Source organism: Triticum dicoccoides, chromosome 7B, assembly GCF_002162155.2.
Source record: "Triticum dicoccoides isolate Atlit2015 ecotype Zavitan chromosome 7B, WEW_v2.0, whole genome shotgun sequence".
NCBI classification, from domain to species: Eukaryota; Viridiplantae; Streptophyta; class Magnoliopsida; order Poales; family Poaceae; genus Triticum; species Triticum dicoccoides.
Genome location: NC_041393.1, coordinates 276,121,883 through 276,146,496, shown reverse-complemented (window position 1 = coordinate 276,146,496; position 24,614 = coordinate 276,121,883).

Here is a 24,614-nt window from a genome sequence, read left to right as displayed (position 1 = left end):
TCCACCGCCGCCGATGACCCACCGCACCCTCCCCTGCTCCACCGCCGCCGACCCCCCGCACCGCCGCCACAAATTTGATGATATTTTTAAAAAAATTATTACTGTTTTTATTAAAAATTGTTACTGTTTCATATTCATATTCATTTTCTAAAAAAAATATTAGATGCAACAAAAAATAAATAATAAAAAAACTACATATGGCGCACCTCTGGCTGGTGCGCCACTGCTATATATAAAAAAGATTACTTATGGCGCACCGTCCCGGGGGTGCACCATTGCTATCAAAAAAACATACTAATGGCGCACCGCTCAGGGGTGCGCCATTAGTATTCTTCCCCCCTATAGCTAGTCGCCCGATCCCTTCGTCCCTCCCTCCCCAGATCCACTTCCCCCCTCACGTGTGCCCTCTCCTTCCGCCGCCCCGCTCCATCGGCCGCGCCACCGTGCTCGCCCTCTCGCCCTCTCCACCGCTCGCCTTCTCCGCCAGATCCCGAGCCTCGCCTCCGTGTTAGCCGCGGCCATCACCGTCCCCGCACCTCGGTGGCAAGTCCACGAGCTGCGCTTCATCCTCCCCGACCCCGGCCTCGATCTCGTCTCCGCAGCATCACCCTCGTCTTCCCCCTCGTCGCTGTGTTAGCCGCGGCCATCGCCGTCCCCGCACCTCGGCAGCAAGTCCACGAGCTCCGCTTCGTCCTCCCCGACCCTGGCCTCGAGCTCGTCTCCGCTGCATCGCCCTCGTCTTCCCCCTCGGGCACCGCCACCCTCTGCTTCTACTAAGCTCTCGCCGGCCTCCTTGAGCCACCCGGTGAGCTTCCCCTCTCCCCCTGCTGCTCTCCGTGCCCATAGCCGTGTCTTCAGCACTAACATCGGCCGCGACGGTTTCTTGTTCTTGTTGCTGACTTGCTGATGCATAGCCCTTGAAGATGTCCGAACTTGTTAGCAAAATTGGACCTAAACTGGGAAGAGCTTAAACTTAGGCCATTGCTGCCGATTGCTATTGTTTGTACCATGTATTACATCATGAAATATTGATCTTTGATCTTCAAATACTTGGGCTGAAAATTGTTTGCATTTTGGTAAGTTGACAGTGCACTAGATTATACATAGCATATTCGATGCTCAAGTACAGGTCAGTACTTATGTTCATGCATTACAGATCACTCGTGCCTTGATATCTCAGCGAACATCAATGTAATAGTAGGACTTGGCATTGTAATTCCTCCAGGATGGACTTGCGCTCTTAATATCATCGCAATTGTGCTCATCCTAAGTTTTGGAAGAGCTTGGTCTCAATATCATTGCTCCATTGTTGTTGCGAGGTTGTACCATGTGCTGTAATTTACATCATGCGAAATTCCTCGAACTGGATTATGTGCAAGTGCCATCGCCAAAGCCCTGTCTCGTAGGAGGTATATACACCATTAGTGGTCGTACTTGGCATTCAGGTTCAGTTTGGTTCTCTGAGGAATACAGAGAACTGGTTTCAAAACTTGGCTTTATGAGGCGGCATGTTTTTCGGGTGCATTCGGTAGTCCAGCCTGGTTTGACGTAGTGGGGATTCTTCTAGAGCCGGTGGTTTCATTCGATTCCCTGGTGTTTGATGTAGGTGTATGTGTGGTCTTAGCGGTGGATTTTGCTGGCATTTATGTTGCAGCTCTTGTGGTCGGTGTGTGGATGTAGCTCTGGACTCAAAACTCAATTGCCATGTCGATTTACTAGCTGATGGCCTGGAGTAGTACGGCAACAAACTGAATGTCTAATTACTATTTGTTGACATCCCTTGCAACAAAGACAACATACATATGGTTAGTTCATAGATCAAGGGGGTTCCATACAAGGTTGTCATCACATATGTTTGATCCTGAAAAGAACTTGAAAAAGACAGTCTTCCTTGGCACTGAGCAAAAGTGCAAAGATGTATAGTACTGATAGAAGTACTGATTGGAAAACAGAGGCAAAAAATGAGACTGTTTTCATACAATTCAATAACTTTATATAATCGTTTGAATTTCATTCTGTGGGTTAACAAGATCACAGCTCTGCCCAGCTGTATGCTTAGAAAAAAGGATTATAAATAGCTGGACACAAATTGCCAATCCTCATCACTAAATAGAGAATGGGACACTTAAGCAAGCATTTCTTCTATTTTTCTATGTTTTGTGCAGTATTGCATCTAAGTTTACAGCAGCTTCATGAATGTAATTCCATTTTATTTACAGTGTAATTTTAGAGTAATCACAGTGTTATTTTCAGAGTAATTACATTGTAAATCACAGTGCTATTTTGTTGTAAGGGAAAAGTATATTTAGATCGCATCAATTTGTAGTTTGTGTTTTTATTTGTTCCTGATTTGAGGTTGTGGCTTTGGCATTGTTCTGCTCCTTACATCTATCACTATCGTATATGTCAAACTTGAGATCAAGCAAATAACTATTCTGGATACTCCTGTTTACTTCATGCTGAGAACTTCAACCTTTTCAACTTGCTGGACTATATGTTCATTGGTACTACTTGTGATGCTGCTCCTGTACTACTTGGGCATTTTGTCAACTTGTGATGCTGCTGCTGTACCCCGAGAGGCCCTTGAGTTTGCCGGAATGTCGATTAACTTCTGTTTCGGCAAATTCGGGTACTCCATATGTCCTATTTTCAGCAAAGGTCATGCTGAAATTTTCCGTGAATTTTAGCATGACTTTGCTAAAAATCGGACATATGGGGTACTTGCTACTAATGCATGGGCCGGCGTATCTTAGTACTTAATTAAGTAGGATCAACTGCCCCGCCATTCTTGCTGCATTAAACCATAGGTGGCAATAGAGCCAAGTGATTAGGCCCAACTTAGAATTCTCCTTAGCATCGATAAACCCTAGATGATAAACCCAACATAGGTGGCAATAGAGTCAAGTGATTAGTGCCAAGTGATTAGGCCCAACCTAGGATGCCTCGGCATCGATAAACCCTAAATGATGAAAACTTAACGTAGCATTTAGGGTGCCTCGGCGTCGACAAACCCTAAATGATGAAACCTTGGCTTTTAGGGTGCCTCGGTGTCGATGAAAACCTAAATGATGTACGCTTAGGATTTTAGGGTGCCTCGGCGTCGACAAACCCTAAATGATAAAAGCTTAGCTTTTAGGATGCCTCGGTGTCGACAAACCCTAAATGATGAGACCATGATCTTGTTCCTTGACAATAACCAACATTTTGACCAAATTTTTTCCTATTTAGAGTGAAACGTGGCCCACAACGATGAGGCCGGCGGTTCGGGCGGCAAGCAATTCTGGGAGCTGTCCCAGGAGTTGGAGGAAGAACCTCACCACTATGAGGACGCTGCAGAAGACACCGATCCTGACTACACAACCCCTAGTGGCGTCGGGGATGACACCACTGATGGTGCCGCCGAGGATGCCACCACTGATGATGGCGGCACACGCACAGATGGCAGCCAACTAAAGAGGCAACAGAAGGACCGATGCCCGAGCGTGCTCGGCACAGTCAAGGAGGAATTTACTGAAGTGAAGTCCGACGGGCATCCGGCGGCGCCCAAAGAAGTAGTCAAGGGTTACTCGGTTTAGCTCGGGTGCATTCTCTGGAGCACCGTCTCGATCAACACCGAGAACCTAAGGCATAAGGACCGAGGGAATTTGCGCAGCCTCCTCTTCACGAAGCTGCACGAACGATACAAGTTCCCCGCTGAATTTGCAAACACACGCCTCTCAGGGAACAAAGTGAACAGTGCCGCCCTCAAGAGGATGAGCACGGCCCTGTCTACTTGAAGAAGCATGGTGAAGGCAATGATTGAAAAAGGTGATAGCTATGAGAAGATCAAGGCGAAATATCCTTTGATCAGCGAAGATGACTACAAGGAGTTCAAGATCAAGTGCGAGAGCAGTGCAACCTCTGAATCAAGTCAGTGGGGGAAAGAAATGCGGCAGTTGAACTTAGGAGTCCACCAACTCGGTCCTAGCGGTTACAGAGTGGCAGAGCCTATATGGGACAAGGAGGACGCGGCGCGTGCCGAGCAAGGCCTACCGCCCCACTTCGAGAAATACCATGACAAGCAGACCAGGAACTTTCTTAGGGCCCGGTACAAGGAGGACCCGGTAACAAAGGAGCTTACCACAGATCCGAAGACCAGGGTGCTCGAGCTTGTTCTGGTAAGGAATACACCCCCACGTAATTAGCTCCATATGGTTGCATTCTAATTAATCCCCAATATTTCTAAATGGTTCACGCTCCTTCCGCAGGACACTGAAAGTAGTAGCGCGGGGTCGTCTCAAAGCTCCCCTTTCGACACCCCTTTAAATAGGGTGTTGAATGTAATGAAAAACAAGGATAAGCTCAGTAAGCCGACGTCAGCTGGTTGTGTGGCCGGCAAAGGCTTGTCCACAAAATCGTCGTCATACTATACCGCTGGTGGGTGAAAGGAGAAAAAGACCAGCTCAGAAAGCCAGTCGCGCGAGGTTGAAGCACTCAAGGCACAAGTGGCGCGGATTCCGTAGATTGTCCAAGAGCAAGTGCAACAACAACTGGGAACGATGCCCACCGCCATGGTGCCTACGTTGATTCATGGGCTGACGACGTGGATTGCGGGCGGCCAACAGGGGCCTCCCCTGGTTCCCAGCTTCACGGCCAGCAACTCGCACAACGCACAGGCCACGCCATTGGTGTCTCCGGCGGCGCCATTGGTGTCTCCGGCGGAGGCGGTATTCGTGTCTCCGGCGCCGGCACGGGAATTGGAGCTTAATGCACCCGGGTGTACGCCGGCCGGCACCTCGCCAGCAAGCGCCCCCTCCGTTAGTTGCACGCCCGCCGCTGGCGGTGCCTCGACATTAGCCGAGCTCGATGGCATCACGGTAACTAAGCCTCTCGGCCGATGACTTCATCTCCTTGCCTTTGACTGGGTATCCCTGACGCCCTACATGTTTGCAGGGCGCCGCCGATGTTCCTTGCACTCTCTTGCACTTCGTGGGCGGCAAGTTGGTTGATGTCGCCAAGGGCAGAATCGTTCAACCGGGCAACCCCGTGTTCCACGGTAATCCGATGCCACCCACCTTGTATAGGGTTGAACTGGTTCAGGTGCTGCCAGGCTGCGACGAGCTGTTACCTCCGATTCGACCCGCTGGGGCCGACGAAGAAAATGAGATGACCATCAGCGCCTGCGTAAGCTGGCCCCTGCTTTGGCCAAAGAGCCAGATTCGTTTGGGGGCGGGGGACACCACCCCATAGACAAGACCGCCAGTCATGCCGGCGCCAAGCCATGGCAAGAACGCCACAACGCTACCGGACATGCCGGACATCCCTCTGGCACAGGATCCGGACATGCATATGGCACAGGATCCGGACGACGACGACAACGATGACGGTACATTTTCCAACGTCGATAATTACTTTGCCGAACATGGGTACGCTGACGAGTTCCGCGAGCCTCCTTCTCAAGAACCCAACCAAGATGACCGCGATCTAGCTGGTACGGCGGAGAAATCCAATTGCAATAGGCGTCGTCTGGCGTTCAGTTCTCAGGAGACGCCTCCAGCTCCCGCCTTCACCGAGCCTCAGATAGCTGAGGTGTGAAATATTATCAGCCCCCACATGCTCAAGAAGGCGGTCTGTGAGCAGAACTCGGTCCCATTATAGCAGATCAAGAAGAAGGCACGGAAACGAAAGACTAACAAGGGCACCGGTGCGAGCCAGCCGGCACCGAGTACGATCCGTGCTCAGGACGGGCCACCTTCACCTAAGGATATCTCGAGGAGGGTGCATGTGACAGGTAAGGCGATGCTACCGACAAATATGCTCAATGCTGCAACCGGTGCTATGCGGAGTCTGCATGACAGTGTTCTTTCTTTGGAGAAGCAGCGTCTTTCCCAGAATGATGTGGCATACCCGGTTTTCGTGGCCAAGGTGCCAGAGGGCAAGGGCTTTGTGGATTGCGCCATCGGGGGTACGATCGTCCTGCGGTTTGATGACATCTTTGCTATGTTTAACCCTCATCCGCTGCACTACACCTTCGTTCGGCTGTTTCCGCTGAGTATGGAGATGCGGATCATTCAAGACAAGACCCCGGACATCGGGATAGTCGACCCTTCTACATGCGTGCCAAGATCTTGGGCAGCGCTGGAGACCGGCAAGTCACGAGTTCACACCTCGAAGGCGTCATTCTGGCAAACCCAGATAAGGATAACTTCCTCGTGCCTTACTTTCCCGAGTAAGTCATTCCCTCACCGCCCCGTAACATATGATTTCTTAGATTTCGATCGTTCTTTTTTTTTCTAACATTCCGTGTTCTGTGCACTGACACACATTGCACACTCATCCTCTTGAGCCCGAGATATTCCATGGCCACATATTTTGACCCGGACCATGACTCCAAGTTAGACTACACAAATATCAAGAAAGTTCTTGATGATGCTCTCCCCGGCTATGCCAAATCTGGAGGCACCTTTAAGAGGCCAATTCCTAGGTATGGCAGGCACGTGTTCACCCACAATACGATGTTCCCCTGCGTCAAGCAGCCGCCTGGCGGTCAGAACGATGCCTACTACGCCCTCCATCACATGCGGGCGATCGTACGGGACCATAATCACCTTCTCCTACCAAATAATGTCAAATATTGGGCCGCAAGCTTGGCGGCAATCGAGGACGCGGACCTCCTACAAGAATTCTTTCGCATCCAGTCAGAGTTTGCAGAAATCATCCATCAAGATGTCCTTCGTACCTCGGGGCAGTTCTACCTCAGATATCAACCGTCCAACGGTGAGATAGACACAACGCTACAAATGCAGGCTGACAACGCCCGTGACTTCATGACCATCACGAAAGATGGTGACTTCATCCACGCTCCGGTCCCATGAGTCGAGTCAAAAGTAGTGATGCTATGTGTAGTTCTGAAACATCGATTAGCTCATGTTGTAATTAAACTTTAATGAACTTGTATGTCTCTTTGGTTTCGACAGTCGTTCAACTTAGATGTAATCGATGCTATTTATTAGTAGGACCATGAATCGTGCTATTAATGTCTTGCTTTTCTCTTCCGATCCTTTTGTTGCATACTTATATATTGCTTATGTATTGTCTGTTGTTTGGCTTGTGCATAGAGATGCCATCGTATGTCGTGTACAAGGGTAAGATTCCCGAAGTCTACGACGACTAGGAGGAGTGTCGGAGACAGGTTCACCATTTCAACGGTAACAGTTACAAAGGGTACACCACTAGGGCGGAGGCGGAATCTAGATACGCCCGCTATCTAGCGGGAGAGAGGAGGCAGTGTTGGAGGAACCGGATGAAGACTAGTTTCATCGCGATGATGCTCATCGTGATGACCGCAGCTCTCTTCTATGTGATGGTAGTTTAGATGATCGATATCGACTTGTAATGTGAAGACAAACTCGCTACTCGCGGTCTCGAGACTTGTAATGTTCTATCTTTGTTCGGTCTTTTGAATTGGGAGACTAATATGATGAATTGTATTCGGAGACTAATCTTCTATTGTATTCGATGAATCTGCTATTGTTGTGTGGTGTTGTCTATATTCTGTCCAATAATACATTTTGTAACCTATGCAAAAATCAGAAAAGTAAAAAAAACCTAATATTCATACTAATGGCGCATCACCACAAAGTGTGCCAGTAGTATGCCAAAGGATACTAATGGCGCATCACCCCATAGTGTGCCATTAGTATGCTAAAGGATACTAATGGCGCATCACACCATATTGCGACATTAGTATGCCAAAGCACCTAGGTAAATATGGCCCCCTGGGAGGCATACTAATGCCGCACCGTGGGCTATACTAATGGCGCACCCGCGGTGCGCCATTAGTATACCAGATACTAATGGTGCACCACAGGTGCGCCATTAGTAAAAAATACTAGTGGCATGGTACTAGTGGCGCACGAATAGTGTGCCATTAGTAGGAAAAACTGGTGCGCCACTAGTAGGCCTTTTCCTAGTAGTGGTGGGGTCTACTGCTATTCCTTCTCCGGATATAACATGTCCGAGGAATCCAACTTCCTACAACCAAAACTCACACTTGCTGAACTTGGCATATAACTGATGTTCTCTGAGCTTCCCAAGTACCAAATGCAAATGATCCTTATGCTCCTCTTCATTCTTCGAGTAGACTAATATGTCATCAATGAACACCACGACGAACTTATCCAAAAACTCCATAAACACCATGTTCATCATGTTCATGAAATAGGCAGGCGTGTTAGTCAGACCAAATGACATAACGGTATACTCATATAGCACGTACCTTGTGGTAAAAGCTGTCTTAGGTATATCCTGCTCTCGAATCTTCAGCTGGTGGTATCCTGATCGTGGATTGATCTTGGAAAATACTTTAGCTCCTTCCAACTGATCAAACAAATCATTGATCATCGGCAGTGGGTAGTTGTTCTTGATCGTCACTTCATTCAATCCACGATAATCAACAACCATCCTCAACGACCCATCCTTCTTCTCCACTAGAAGCACTGGTGATCCCCAAGGTGACGAAATTGGGCGAATATAGCCTTTATCCAGCAACTCCTTAATCTGCTTCTTAATTTCCTCCAAATCCTTTGCGAGCATACTGTACGATCTCTTAGATATTGGCCCTGTGCCTGGCAAAAGCTCAATTAAAAACTCAATGTCTCTATCCAGTGGCATGCCTGGCAACTCCTCTGGAAATACATCAGAGAAATCCTTCACCACTGGTACTTCCTCCTATACAACTCCTGATAAGGAATTCACTTGAGTCCTCTTTGGCACATGCCGGGATACATACTTAATCCTTCTTCCTTCTGGGGTGGTGAGCAAAATCGACTTACTGGCGCAGTCAATGCTCCCTCCATACTTCGATAACCAATCCATGCCTAATATTACATCCAGTCCTTGTGACTCCAGTACTATTAAATCTGACGGGAACACGTAATTACCAATCCTTAATGGTAACCGATCACACCATAGGCTAGCCATATGCTCTGCTCCAGGCGAGGTTACTAACATGGGTGACCTAAGGGCTTGGGTTGGCACGGTAAAATTATCCATAAATCCCCTTGATATGTATGAATGCGATGCACCAGTATCAAAAAGACCGATTGCAGTAAATGACTTAACCAAAAACTTACCTATTACTGCATCGGGTTGCGCTTCAACCTCCTCCACCCTAACGTGGTTCACTTGTCCCTTGTTGAAAGGGTTGGGCTTCTTCCTAGAGCTTCCATTGCCATTTCCATTCTTTGCTTCAAAACACTCTGTGGTGTAATGTCCACTCTTCCCGCACTTGAAACAAGTAATGTGACTTAGATCCTTCTTTGCGGGTGTTGCTGGGTTGGAACGGTTCTGACCGTTACTTCCTCCATTACCATTCCCATTCTTGGGGCCACTATGATTATGCGAACTCCCTCCATTGGAATTATGGCCTCCATGGTTATCGTGAAGGTGTCCTCCCGAGTTCAGGGTAAAACGGGGTCTCTACTGAGCTCCAGAATTGTACTTCCCTTGTCCATACTACGTCTTGCGGTTGTCAATCTGCTGCTGCTTCCTTTCAATCATGAGAGCTCTATCTACCAACTCCTGGTAGTTGTTGAAGGTTGCCACCATCAACTGCATGCTTAGCTCATCATTCAGTCCTTCCAGAAACTTCTCCTGCTTAGCTGCATCCGTAGCAACGTCATCCGGGGCATAACGTGCTAATTTACTAAAATCATCCACATACTGGCCCACTGTGCGTCCTCCTTGGCACAAGTTTTGAAACTCGCGCTTCTTCATGGACATTGCTCCTGCTGAAACATGGGCAGTGCGGAAAGCCTACTGAAGCTGGTCCCATGTGATAGTGTCGATGGTGTAAGTGGCTGTGAAATTCTCCCACCAAGATGTTGCGGGTCCATCAAGCTGATGTGCGGCAAATCGCACCCTCTCCACATCTGTGCATCCTACAGTGGTCAACTCCCTTCCAATCTTGCGAAGCCAATCATCTGCAACAATCGGCTCGGTGCTACTAGAGAACACCGGCGGATTTAGCCTTAGGAAACAGGCTAAGTGATCAACAGGTGGTGGTGGTCGTGGGTTGTTGTTGTTGTTGTTGTTCCCCTCGTTCTGATTCTGGACTAGTATCTGCATCAATGCATTCTGTTGCTGGATCAACTGAGTGAGCTCCGGTGGGAAAGCAAATCCATTGTCGCATCTCGAAGGCATCTAATGAGTTTAGAAAAGATGAGAAAATAGAATAGAATGAGATCTAGAGGGAAAATACTACCCATATGCACATGAGACAAACACAAACATAACACTTCAATCAATTCAAACAAGGGCATACATCGATCTAACTATCGTTACAAAAGTGCTCGGACTATACTATGTACATGGGGGAATATTACTACTGATATGGTGGTCGACTAGAAAACTTGATCGGTGGAAGACTCCATGATATCTGCTCCAGCTTCATCAACATAGTCATCATCGCTATCGTCGGGGTTTGAGTCGGTGTCGTCGATGATGATGTAGTTCTCCGGACAAGTGGAATCGTCGTGTTCTCCCCCTGGCGTGGGGTCTCCCATGAATACTCCTAGCTTCCTTGTCAAATCGTCATTCTTCTCCACGAGTATCGTCATTTGCTCCTCACATCCCTCGCATGTAGACTTGAGTTCTTCCTCCAGCTCCGTGATCCTAGTCATTGCCTTCTCTAGATCTATCATGCCTACGCACATCTGGTTCTCCTGGCGACGAATGTGCTGGTGTAACTCCTGGATGAAGGCTGCAATAGACATGTCCCTCCTGGTACTGATCATCTCCCATTGCTCATCTCGGCGCCCACAAATCTAGTAGATAGTATCCTTGAGATCCTTGTGGTGAACTTCTCCAATGCGTCCCATAGTGATGTGGGCTGCCATGCTCTTTCCTAGACTCCAGGTGGGTGCATCGAAGGAAAACTCTGTGGGCTCAGTGATGGGCTTGAACGTCCTTCCTGGAACTTGAACTCAAATCATCCAACGCTCCTCTTCTGATAAAGTGGCGATGTAGGTGCCGGTGAAGCTCGGTATTCCGATGTTCAGGTATCTAGTGACTTCCTTCAAGTGTAGTCCAAAACGTGTATCTTCATCCGGTTGGGTGAACTTATTCCTTGCATCCGCCATCCTATAGAGTAGAAAAGGGAGAGGAGTCAATGAGAAGAGAATAGTGATCTAGGGCTTTGGCTTAGTGGTCGTGTCCTACAGTCAGTGTGTGCTCTAATACCATCTTGTAGCGACTAGACCTCAAACAGTCTGATCTCTGTGCATCAATGTCATCCCTAGATCGGTAATGCTGACATGCATAGTACTCGAGGATTTATAACAGAGTAGCAATCACACACTTATTACATCGAATGTCTCAAAAGAGAACTTATTACAATAATATGGCTTAAGGCCATCTAAAAACGATAACAACGGAAGGCTTGGAATATAAAGTGAGTCCATCAACTCCAACGGCATTACTGAGTGAAATACAACGACCTACGGCACCTTACTCGTCGTCTGAAAAGTCTGCAACATGAACGTTGCAGCCCGAAACGGGTCAGCACATGGAATATGCTGGGAATGTAACACACAGAGGAATGAACAGAATAATTGCTATCACTACATGCATATATGGCTGGTGGAAAGCTCTATGGTTACAGTTTTGCATAAAGCCTATTTTCCCCTACAACAAAGAATAAATTTTATTTAACTATCATGGTGGTTGTTAAACATTGAGAAGGTTCCTCCAACTCAATCCCAATTAAACATCATCAATAAACCCAATCAAATTATATTTAGAGTGATGAGATCAACATGATAATCCAAGAAAGATACTCAAGATGTCCATAGTCGGGGACATGGTTAACCATGATTAGTTTATACACTCTGCAGAGGTTTGCGCACTTTTCCCCACTAGACTCGAATACATCCATGGTTGGAGATTCGAGACACAGTCTTTCTGAAGCATTAACTCTCTACTCTGGATAGACAGTACCACCTACAACCCATTACATGTGCTAGTCTACCTCTTCAAGAGCTTCACGCAACTTACTCAACTATGCCAGAGCCCATATGGGCTTGTGGCTGCACACGGAAGTTTCTAGCATGAATAATCTTATGATCCCTTTGAGCCTGGGTGGCGGACCATAGGATGATCACACGTGTACTCCGGGATATCCTAGGACAACACTGGATTCTCCAGGTGCCCTGACAACCACTGGGTACTCCAGGGTGCCTCAAGCAATCTACCTAGATGTGTATTTAAGTAGCCACCTTAAGTTAACCATCAATTAACAATACTCACATCTGTCATGAATACACTCACCCAAATCATGTGTACGAGCATAGCATAGCAAGGTAAGCATAACATAGAAGTAACTCCCAAAGGTTTGATAATAAACATGGCAATAGGTTCTATCTCATCATCTACTTCCCAAACCCACATATTATTCAGATCCTAACCATGCAATGTTTGAGGGTTGATCTAATGCAATAAAACTGGGTAGTAAAGAGGTATGATCAAAGTGTTACTTGCCTTGCTGATGATCCGTGAAACCTAGAGACTCGTAGTAGCACGCTTCGCACTCCGGGTACTCTATCGTAAACAAACAAAGCATACAATAAGGACTCAACTAGAAGCATGGGTAAAACTCAAATAAGAGATCTAACCAGAAAGTTCAACTTAAGAACTCCGGTTTGCAAAAAGAATCAAGTCAAACGAAGCAACGAAACTCAAACTGCGAAAGAAAAAAGATCCATTTACTAATCTAGACTTAAGTCGAACTTTACAGTACCAAAATCTTGTTCAAGTTGATTAAACAGAAAGAGGGCTTCGAGACAAAGATCTAGGTGCTTGAATCCCCTGATTCCGATAAACGAGCGAAAAGATAAACTAAAGCAAAAAATAGGGCAGAAATCGCGATCGAAAATAATCGCGGAAAAACCCTGGAAAAAGAGAAACTGACGAACAGGCTAACGAACAACGTTCGCTGTCTGCGGCTAACGGGTGAATATCGTTCGTTAAAATGAACGTACGGACGAACGTCCGCTATTTAACTAAACGGGAAAAAATAAAACCGATCTAATAAAAATGAAACTAGGGTTTTCTAAAAAAACGAATGGTTTTCCGGCAAAAACCGGCGGCGGTGGGGACTACCTCGGCGGCGGCGGCGACTACCTCAGTGGTGGCAGGGTCAGTGGCGGAGGCGATGAGTGGCTCCGGCGGCGGGCTGCGGCAGCGGAGCTCTAGCGGCGGTGGTGGCTGGCGGCTGGCCGCAGCGAGACGGGGCGGCGGCGGCGCTGCGCGCTGCGGCGGCGAGGCGAGGCGAGGCGGCGGCGGCGGCTCGCGGCGGTGGCGGCTGATCGAGGCGGGGCGGGGCTGGCGCTAGGGTTTGGCGGGGCTGGCGGGCCTCAGCGGCTTATAAGGCCGGCCGGGTCGGAGTCCTAGTCAGGCACGGCCCGGCTAGGTCGGTTCGTTTTTTTAATATTCTGACGCGTACAAAAACGAAGAAAAGAAATACTAAACGGACTCCAAAAATCCTGAATAAATTTTCCCCGTCCTCTAAAAATATAGCGGACAAAGTAAACATTTATTTGAGCCTCTAATGCAATTTTGTAAAATGCATTTTTTTACCTAATTCAAATAAAATAGCAATAAAACTCCAAATAAAAATCTTATTTGATTTTAATATTTTTCCTTCAATATTTCTTTATTTTGGAGAATTTATTTTATCCCCTCTCTTTTATTTTCATATTGGAAATATTCGAACAGAAAAATAATTAAAACCAAATGATCCTTTTTTCAAAATTTGAGAAAACTCAAATATGAAAATAACAAAATCCCTAACTCTCTCCGTGGGTCCTTGAGTTGCGTAGAATTTCTAGGATCAACCCAAAATGCAATAAAATATGATATGCAATGATGATCTAATGTATAACATTCCAAATTGAAAATTTTGGATGTTACACTGGAATTCTGGACTGGAAATGGAGCAAATCTAAGAGACCTATTCTGCACAACTCCAAAAGTCTTGAAAATTTATGGAGAATTATTTTGGAATTTATAAAAAATATTGGGCAAAGAAAGCACCAGAGGGGACCCACCAGGCAGCCACAATGGTGGCTGGCACGCCCTACCCCCTAGGCACGCCCCCTGCCTTGTGGGCCACCTGGCTGGCCCCCGGTGCCCATCTTCTGCTATATAATGTGTTTTGACCTGGAAAAAATCTAGAGGAAGCTTTCGGGATGAAGCACCACCGTCTCGAGGCGGAACCTGGGCAGAACCAATCTAGTGCTCCGGTGAAGCTGTTCTGCCAGGGAAACTTCCCTCCGGGAGGGGGAAATCGAAGCCATCGTCATCACCAATGATCCTCTCATTGAGAGGGGGTCAATCTCGATCAACATCTTCACTAGCACCATCTCCTCTAAATCCCTAGTTCATCTCTTGTATCGGATCTTTGTGTCAAAACCTCAGATTGGTACTTGTGGATTACTCCTTGTAGTTGATGCTAATTGGTTTATTCGGTGGAAGATCATATGTTCAGATCCTTAATGATAATTATTACTCCTCTGATTATGAACATGAATATGCTTTGTGAGTAGTTACGTTTGTTCCTGAGGACATGGGAGAAGTCTTGTTATAAGTAATCATGTGAATTTGGTATTCGTTCGATATTTTGATGAGATGTATGTTGTCTTTCCTCTAGTGGTGTTATGTGAACGCCGACTACATGACACTTCACCATTTTTTGGGCCTAGGGGAAGGCATTGGGAAGTAATAAGTAGATGATGGGTTGCTAGAGTGACAGAATCTTAAACCCTAGTTTATGAGTTGCTTCGTAAGGGGCTGATTTGGATCCACATGTTTCATGTTATGGTTAGATTTATCTTAATTCTTATTTTGTTGTTGCGGATGCTTGCGAGAGGGTTTAATCAAAAGTGGGAGGTTTGTCCAAGTAAGGAGAGCACCCAAGCACTGGTCCACCCACATATCAAATTATCAAAGTAACGAACGCAATCAGATGAGCATGATGAAAACTAGCTTGATAGTAATTCCCATGTGTCCTCGGGAGCGCCTTGCTTTATATAAGAGTTCGTCCAGGCTTGTCCTTTGCTACAAAAAGGATTGGGCCACCTTGCTTCACCTTAGTTACTCTTGTTACTTGTTACCTGTTATGAATTATCTTATCACACAACTATCTGTGACAGGTAATTTCAGTGCTTGCTGAGAATACCTTGCTGAAAACAGCTTGTCATTTCCTTCTACTCCTTGTTGGGTTCGACACTCTTACTTATCAAAAGGAGTATGATAGATCCCCTATACTTGTGGGTCATCAAGCCTTGTGCTACAAGACAGGCCTTATTTCTCACCACTTGGCCATTTTCATCTTGCTTGTTGCGGTAGATCCACTTGGTGTTGATGATATTGTGCTCGCGTGGATCAGGACGATTCACATGCTCCCACAAATTTTTGAGCTCAAATTGTTGCAATTCTTCTTGCATGGCTTGAATCCACTCAAGCTTCAAAAATGCTTCATCAACTTTGGTGGGCTCTATGATAGAGACAAATACAAAATGCCCACAAAAGTTATCTAAATGTGAAGCTCTTGAGCGAGTGAGGGGAACAGGTGCATTGATGTTGTCGATGATCTTCTCAATATGCACTTCATTCACCACTCGTGGATGAGCTGGACGAGGGCCTTGTTGAGGATGAGCATTTTCCTCAGGGTCATTTTATCACGCCCAATATGCGATACTATCCTGAAGAGACTCGAGGGTCCCACCAAGGATAGAACCGCATATTGATACGCTTTTGCAAGGTGGATATCATTACATCAACATTACATAATAGATGGGGATACATACAAAAGGCATACAATGCCACACGAATACAACATCACAATACATAAGAGCAACATCCGACTACGGATGAAACACAAACAAAAACTCGAACGACATCCACCCAGCTAGCCCAGGCTGCCGACCTGGAACCTATCCCCTGATCGAAGAAGAAGCAGAAGAAGAACTCCAAAACAAGCAAACATCGCTCTCGCGTCAAGATCATCGCATAACCTGTACCTGCAACTGTTGTTGTAGTAATCTGTGAGCCACGAGGACTCAGCAATCCCATTACCATGGGTATCAAGACTAGCAAAGCTTAATGGAAAAGGAAGGGGTAAAGTGGTGAGGTTGCAACAGCGGCTAAGCAAGTATGGTGGCTAACATACGCAAATAAGAGCGAGAAGAGAAGCAAAGGAACGGTCGTCAACTAGTAATGATCAAGAGGTGATCCTGAACTCCAACTTACGTCAAACATAACCCAAAACCGTGTTCACTTCCCGGACTCCGCCAAAAAGAGACCATGACGGCTACACACACGGTTGATGTGTTTTAATTCGGATCTGGTGTCAAGTTATCTACAACCGGACATTAACAAATTCCCATCTGCCACATAACCGCGGGCATGGCTTTCGAAAGTTTAAACCCTGCAGGGGTGTCCCAACTTAGCCCATGATAAGCTCTCGCGATCAACGAAGGATATTCCTTCTCCCAGGAAGACCCGATCAGTCCCGGAATCCCGGTTTACAAGACATTTCGACAATGGTAAAACAAGACCAGCAAAGCCGCCCGAATGTGCCGACAAATCCTGATAGGAGCTGCACATATCTCGTTCTCAGGGCACACCGGATTGTCCAAACTTCCGGTAGGCCATCCCAGAGTTGCCCCTGGTGGCCACCGGCGGCTGACGGGTTGGACTAACATTCACGACGAGCACTGGCCCGGGGGGTAAATAAAGATGACCCTCGGGCTCCGGAAACCCAAGGGAAAAAGGGCTAGGTGAGGCAAATGTAAAACCAAGGTTGCGCCTTGCTAGAGGAGTTTTATTCAAAGCGAACTGTCAAGGGGGTCCAATAAATCACCCAACCGCGTAAGAAACGCAAAATCCGGGAACATAACACCGGTATGACGGAAACTAGGGTGGCAAGAGTGGAACAAAACACCAGGCATAAGGCCGAGCCTTCCACCCTTTACCAAGTATATAGATGCATTAATTAAATAAGAGATATTGTGATATCCCAACATAATCCTGTCCATCATGGGGCAATCTTCAACTTCACCTGCAACTAACAACGCTATAAGAGGGGCTGAGCAAAGCGGTAACATAGCCAAACAACGGTTTGCTAGGAAGGGTGAAAAAGGTTAGAGGCTGACATGGCAATTTGGGTGGCTTGATCAACAAGAGATAGGTAGCGGGTCAAAGCAATAGAACGAAGCAACTAGCATAGCAATGATAGTAGTGAGATCTAGGGTAGCGGTCATCTTGCCTGAAATCCCGCTAGGAAGAAGAACAAGTCCATGAAGAAGACGAACGGGAGTAGTCGAACGAATCCTCACAATCGCAACATTACCGAAACTAAGAAGCAACACCGGAAAGAAACAAACAACATGGTAAATGCACAAGCATAAACATGGCATGATGCACAAACAAGTATGATGCAATGTCCGGTTTAATGAGGCATGGCATGGCAAGTGCAACAAACAATACTACAAGTTAAGTGGAGATAAATATGCAACGAGTTGCATATTGACAAAACACCACATTGACATATTTAGTTTAATCTCGTTTAAGCTACCAAACAATATTAAATGTTTTTAAACATGGCAAGGGGTGAAGCATATGAAAACTAACTATCTAGACAGGTTTAAATGAGGCCGGAACAACAAACAACAATTTCAGAAAATCCTCATGTCCATGTTTTAGTTATGGTACTGTTCTGCCCTAAACCATATTTTAAGGTCGTTAAACAGGAAAATAAAGTCCACCACGTTAAACTAGGCATTTTTCCATCCCATTTACATATAAAGTTTATTAAAATTGGAGCTATGGTTATTTAGTTATGAAATAAATCATTTTAACATGGCATTTGAGAAAATTAAATGCAAACATCATTTTAAACATTTTAAACATGGATGAAAGCTGGATATTGTGAAACTAGACGAAAAACTAAGCATTTTTCATATATATATTATTTACATATGATGCACCACTTGTGAGTTATTAAATGCATGAACATGAGGGACTTTTCTGTAAAACTGTGAAACAGAGGATAATGCTAAAATCGTAGTGCAGGGAAAAAAACACTGGGCCGAATCTGGAGCACTGTAGGGCTGAACAGAGAGGAGGGGTTGCGGATTGCTCACCATGGGCCAAGCCCAGCCGGTGGAGAGGGGAAGCACGAGGCTGGAAGGGGGCGCTGGGCCTTGGGGAGGCGCTGGCCCATGCGCTGGTCAATGGGTGTGATGCGGGGCGCTGAAGCAGTCGTCTCGTCTCTGCTCCAGTGAAACGTAGGAGTGGCACGGCGAAGGACTTGCAGCGGCGGGCGCGGTGGAGGAGGCCCGGACGGTGAGGCTGGTTGGGGACGAGGAGGTCCTCGAGGCACAGGCGCACGGGGCTCGTCTGGTTCCTGTCCTGGCGAAGAGAGACAGAGAGAGGTGAGACAGGGATATGGAAAGGAAGAGAGGGCGCGAGGGAGGCCCGGCGGCGTGATTCCTGTGATCCACATGAGAGAGAGACCATGAGAGACGAAGAAACATGAACGGAAGAAAGGAGAGGGCGCGACGGCTTGGCAGTTGGCGTCCACAAGGTCGGCTGTTGCCAACGAGGTCAGCGGCTGCAGGGCCGTTTTGTTCCTGTGATCAGAGAAAGAGAGAGACGAGGTGTTGAGAGCAGAGAGAAAAACCAGAGGAAGGAAGGCAAAGAAAGGGGAGGAGCAGTGGTGCTCATCTTGCTAGTTGTAGGTTCGGACGCCGGCGGCAGCTGGGAACGGTCCCTGAGCTTGGGGACGAGCTCGCCCGATCTGGATCGGGGCCAGCTGCGGTGCACAAGGAGGATGTAGGGGAGGCTCGGGCAGCGCACGGGGCTGCTGATGCTGCTGGTGGTGGACGGCGGGGACGGCACGAGGTGGGAGGCGGTAGGGAGCTCCTCTCCTTGGCTCGCGACGAAGGGAACGGGGAGGTTTGCCTGGGCTGTGGTGGTTGAATGGATCGGCACAGGAGGTTGCTTCGTCGGGAATTTAGGTGGGAAGGAAGGGATCTGGTAGGTGGTTGGCTCGAGGAAGAAGAGGGGATTTGGATTGGGGAAGCGGGCACTGACTGGATGGGGATGGATCCCGAGGTGGGAGATGAGTGCGGCGGCGCCGGGGACGAACCTCCTAGAATTTAGGGTTAGGCTAAACTAGGTATGGGGTTGATCTAGGGTTGGGCTAATATATAGAGAAATGGAATTAGGTTAGACCCTACGATTTAGATCGGACGGTCGAGAAAATATAGGTTAGGACGTCCAATTAAGAAAATGGAGATGTTTTGTAGATGTCTGGGGATGATCCGGACCCAACGGTGACGACTGCCCGGGTCGGGTTCAGGACAGCTTTCGGACGCGCGCGAGGGGCTTGAGTATTGTGCAAAGAGGGTCAAACGGTCGGGCAACAATAGAATGATCGGTCTGAGAAAGGTCAACAAAGACGAGGAAGAAGCGACAACTAACAACGGATGCACGTTTTATGAAAACATGCAGATGCAATGCGCATGATGCTATGAGATGAAATGCAAGACATGAACAAAATGCAAAACAAACAACAAAAACCCCAACCACGAAGGGAATATCATATCGCATCTCCGGAAAAGGCAAGAGTTGGAGTTACGAATATGGAAAGTTGTATCCGGTGCGTTACAACACTCCACCAATACGAGAGGATCTCGTCCCGAGATCTAGGATGGCACCGGAGAGAATCGGAAGAGGAAGAGAAGAGGTAAAACTAAGTTGCTTCTTTGACGAACGAGTGAAACCATGAATCTTGAGAGGTTGAGCAATTTAAAAGAAAGAGTATAACAGAGATGAACGAGATTGCAAACAATCCCTTAGAAAAGAGGAACAAGGAACATTACGAGAACTTGAAGGTTGCAAAGGCATGATTCAAGAGTTTAATGGACAAGATAGAATTTGAAACCACTCCGGTTAAAACAAGATGAGAGAGGAAGAATTTGGGCATCACTCCGGTTGAACATGGACGGAATAGAACATGAACTTGAGAAGATGGGATGATACTTGATGAAATCAACAACACACTGCCTCCCAAACTATTGAAAGAATGGCACAAGGGGTAAGAAGGATTTCAGACAGCACCCCGGTTGAGAAGGGGGCAAAACTTGATAAGATGAAAGAACTTCAAAAGAGGACATGACACTCCGGTTAAATGGATAAGCACGAAAAGAACACGATCCTCACAATTCGAGATGATGAGTGAAGAGAGCAACATCACCATGCCTTTGGAAGAAAGAATAGAAGATAGATCATTGGAATAAAAGAATGGAGAAGAAAATGCCAACTTCTGCCACAAATGATTTGGGAAAGCACCCTTCCAAGAAGGTTATAATGGAGTTGTTGGAAAAACCCACAACGAAAAGAATAAGCTTGTAGTGGGCTTATGGAAAACATCTCAAAATTATGAGGTGACAACCGGCCACTAATGGAAACCATTGATTTGATTGAGAGCACCAAAAGATGAAGAACTTCTTCACCGAGATGAGAAGGAGAAAATTGGATCATAGATACGCACCACAAATAGCAACATTCCTTAGGGAAGGTTTTAGGTGAAATATGACACAAGATAACTCCAACAAAGGGATTGATGGATTTAAAATACCTCATTCTTAACAACAATATGAATCATGAAAAATGAAGGAAATTGTCAAGAGTGACATAACACCACCTCAAAAGATAAGGTAGAATGAATTGCACTTAGAAATGCAAGAAGAAGAATACTTGAACTCCCCAAAACAAAATGTGTGTTGAACACCATGTTTATTTTAGAGTATAGCTTGGCGGGTCATAACTTCAAGAGAAATCTTGAAGAACAAATGAAGAATGAAAGGAATCCTTGACGAACCACCATGTAGAGCCTCCATGAAGAACTCCGGTGATAAAAAGATGATAAAAAGAAAGAGAAGTTGAAAAGACAAGGTGAAGCCTTGTGATGATTTAGAAGGAGCTTCGCAACGAGATAAAGCGGAAAACTTGGAACTCCGAAAAAGGAAAAGATGAAACACTAGAACCATGAATTACTTCATGATGAACAATCTCCAGAATAAAAGAATTGAATCACCTCAAGGAAATTAGAATAAGATTTATTGTATGCTTATCCTTCATCAAATTAAATTGATGACAAGCAATGGATTTGGCATACTACTTAATCCCGTAGAAAGGATTAAAAGAGATATAGCGCGAACTTGAGAAGGTATTGATGGAACCACCGGTGGGATTTGGAAACAATGAATGAATGAATGAATTGATACGTTGACGAAGGAAGAGAAATCTTGAACGAACCACCGTAAGAATTGAAAATGAACGTTGCAAAGGCACAATTCACCGGGAAGAATTGGAAAACGAATGAAGATACTTGAGGGGATTTAGCTACCTGAGAGCGAAGAGATCATGAACTGATTAGAGGATATTAGAACGATTCACCGGTAAGATTTGGATAACGAGAGCTGACGGTTGGAATGAATGATTCTGAGATGATGTGCTCTGGAGAAATCAAACTGAAAAGACTCCTGAATAGATTCGGATGGGTATGAAAGGAATTCTCACAATCGAAAACAATTATGAGAGGATGGCATCAAGCTTGAACCATGAATCTTGAAGAGAATGGAGCAAGATTTAAGAGAAACTCTCTTCGGTCTTCACTTGTTGAGAATGATGATGAGAACCACCATGACAATTATTGAGGCACTCCGGAATGAAAATTGGAAAGGTTGAACCAACGATGAAAAGAATTTGAAAGATCTTGGAGAAAGACATATGACTGATTATAACTCATTCTTACGTCAAACTTTGAAAAGAATATGGAAATCGCTCCGGATAAATTAGAAGAGTCAGGTAAGATCCTGGGAAAAGACCTGTGGGTTAGGGCCCACTCGAAAGAACCATCTATGAAGGATTGCGCTTGAAATAGAGACTGCACTGGTAGAATTAAATAGCTTGAATGAGAGAGAAAAAAACCTCGAAGTACTCGAACGGATTAAGAATGGAAACATGATTCTTCTAAGATATTTTTAGCACTCCGGATACGAATAGAGAGAGGTGAATGATTATGAGATGCACCGGCATGGGAAAACATTTGAAACAGGGAAAGGATATGCTTGACAAAGCTTGAATTGGATCCACCGAAGAAGAAAAGAGAACAAAGAATAATAAACTTGAAGCTTCGTTAGTATCTTCCTGAGAATCACCGGATAAGAGCATTGACGGAAAAGAATGGAGAGACTTCCCATCAATAAAAGGATACTTGATTAATAAATTTGAGTCCTTGAAGAAAAAGGGTGGGAGGGCGGGAAAACAAAGGCAACTTGGGGACGGATGAAACAAACACCGTTGGGAAAACTTAGAATTGATATTGCGAATGGGAAAAATGATGGTATTAGACTGGAGAGAATCACGCCGGTTAGAGAAGAATTGTCATGACACTCTCGATGATCAAAAAGGATTGGTATTCACATAGCAATATGAGAACACCATTTAGGAAAGGTATGGATTCAACATTTGACTTCGAAGCAACTCGAATACCACAAATAAAACAAAACAAAGGATTGGCTTGCAGAATAAGCCGGAAACAAACATATGATAGAGAATTACCCAATCCCATATCATGCATCTGTCGGAAAGATATTCTAGGAGCTACTTGAATTCCCACCTATAAACTCACGAAACTTTCTGGTTATGCAATCTGGTGTTGGGGATACAGGGGAAGCAATATATCTCACCCAAACTAACAATCCCTACATCCAGCTGTATCCATCCGTCAACACATAACCAAGAAAACTCCGGAAATTGTGTACCTCAACCTTCGAAAAGCATCCGTTATACGAGCTATGGCAATACTCCCGAACTCCCCAGTACTGGGTGGCATCGAGGTTATCTCACCAACAACTACATAAAAGAGATTTTCGATGTCGGCAAAGCTTAGGTATTCCAGAACTGCAACGATAAAATTGTGACGACAACACCTCGGAGCTCAACTCCCTGGTACACTGCCACAACCCCTAAATGTTAGGAGGCACCAAGAACAATTTCCTCATCACAAGACTATCAGAACGATTCCAAGATACCCGCGTGATCCTAAAAATTTTGTGAAAAATTGAGGAGAGGAAAGACAAAACATCTACGTCGAGAGTCCTCACCAGAGCGACGAAGGGGGCTGAGGAGTAAAAAGAATCCTACTCTCCGATATATATAATCCTAAGACTCAAAATAGTTTTCTTCTAGACTCAACAACGGCCAACAATCAAGGGGGCTCCTATGGTCGGTCGAGGCTCTGATACCAACTTGTCACGCCCAATATGCGATACTATCCTAAAGAGACTCGAAGGTCCCACCAAGGATAGAACCGCATATTGATATGCTTTTGCATGGTGGATATCATTACATCAACATTACATAATAGATGGGGATACATACAAAAGGCATACAATGCCACACGAATACAACATCACAATACATAAGAGCAACATCCGACTATGGATGAAACACAAACAGAAACTCGAACGACATCCACCCTGCTAGCCCAGGCTGCCGACCTGGAACCTATCCCCTTATCGAAGAAGAAGCAGAAGAAGAACTCCAAAACAAGAAAGCATCGCTCTCGCGTCAAGATCATCGCATAACTTGTAACTGCAACTGTTGTTGTAGTAATCTGTGAGCCACGAGGACTCATCAATCCCATTACCATGGGTATCAATACTAGCAAAGCATAATGGGAAAGGAAGGGGTAAAGTGGTGAGGTTGCAACATCAGCTAAGCAAGTATGGTGGCTAACATACGCAAATAAGAGCGAGAAGAGAAGCAAAGGAACGGTCGTCAACTAGTAATGATCAAGAGGTGATCCTGAACTCCTACTTACGTCAAACATAACCCAAAACCGTGTTCACTTACCCGAACTCTGCCGAAAAGAGACCATCATGGCTACACACACGGTTGATACGTTTCAATTCGGATCTGGTGTCAAGTTATCTACAACCGGACATTAACAAATTCCCATCTGCCACATAACCACGGGCACGGCTTTCGAAAGTTTAAACCCTGCAGGGGTGTCCCAACTTAGCCCATGATAAGCTCTCGCGATCAACGAAGGATATTCCTTCTCCCAGGAAGACCCGATCAGTCTCGGAATCCCGGTTTACAAGACATTTCGACAATGGTAAAACAAGACCAGCAAAGCTGCCCGAATGTGCCGACAAATCCTGATAGGAGCTGCACATATCTCGTTCTCAGGGCACACCGGATTGTCCAAACTTCCGGTAGGCCATCCCAGAGTTGCCCCTGGTGGCCACCGACGGCTGACAAGTTGGACCAACACTCACGACGAGCACTGGCCCGGGGGGTAAATAAAGATGACCCTCGGGCTCCGGAAACCCAAGGGAAAAAGGGCTAGGTGAGGCAAATGTAAAACCAAGGTTGGGCCTTACTGGAGGAGTTTTATTCAAAGCGAACTATCAAGGGGGTCCCATAAATCACCCAACCACGTAAGAAACGCAAAATCCGAGAACATAACACCGGTATGACGGAAACTAGGGTGGCAA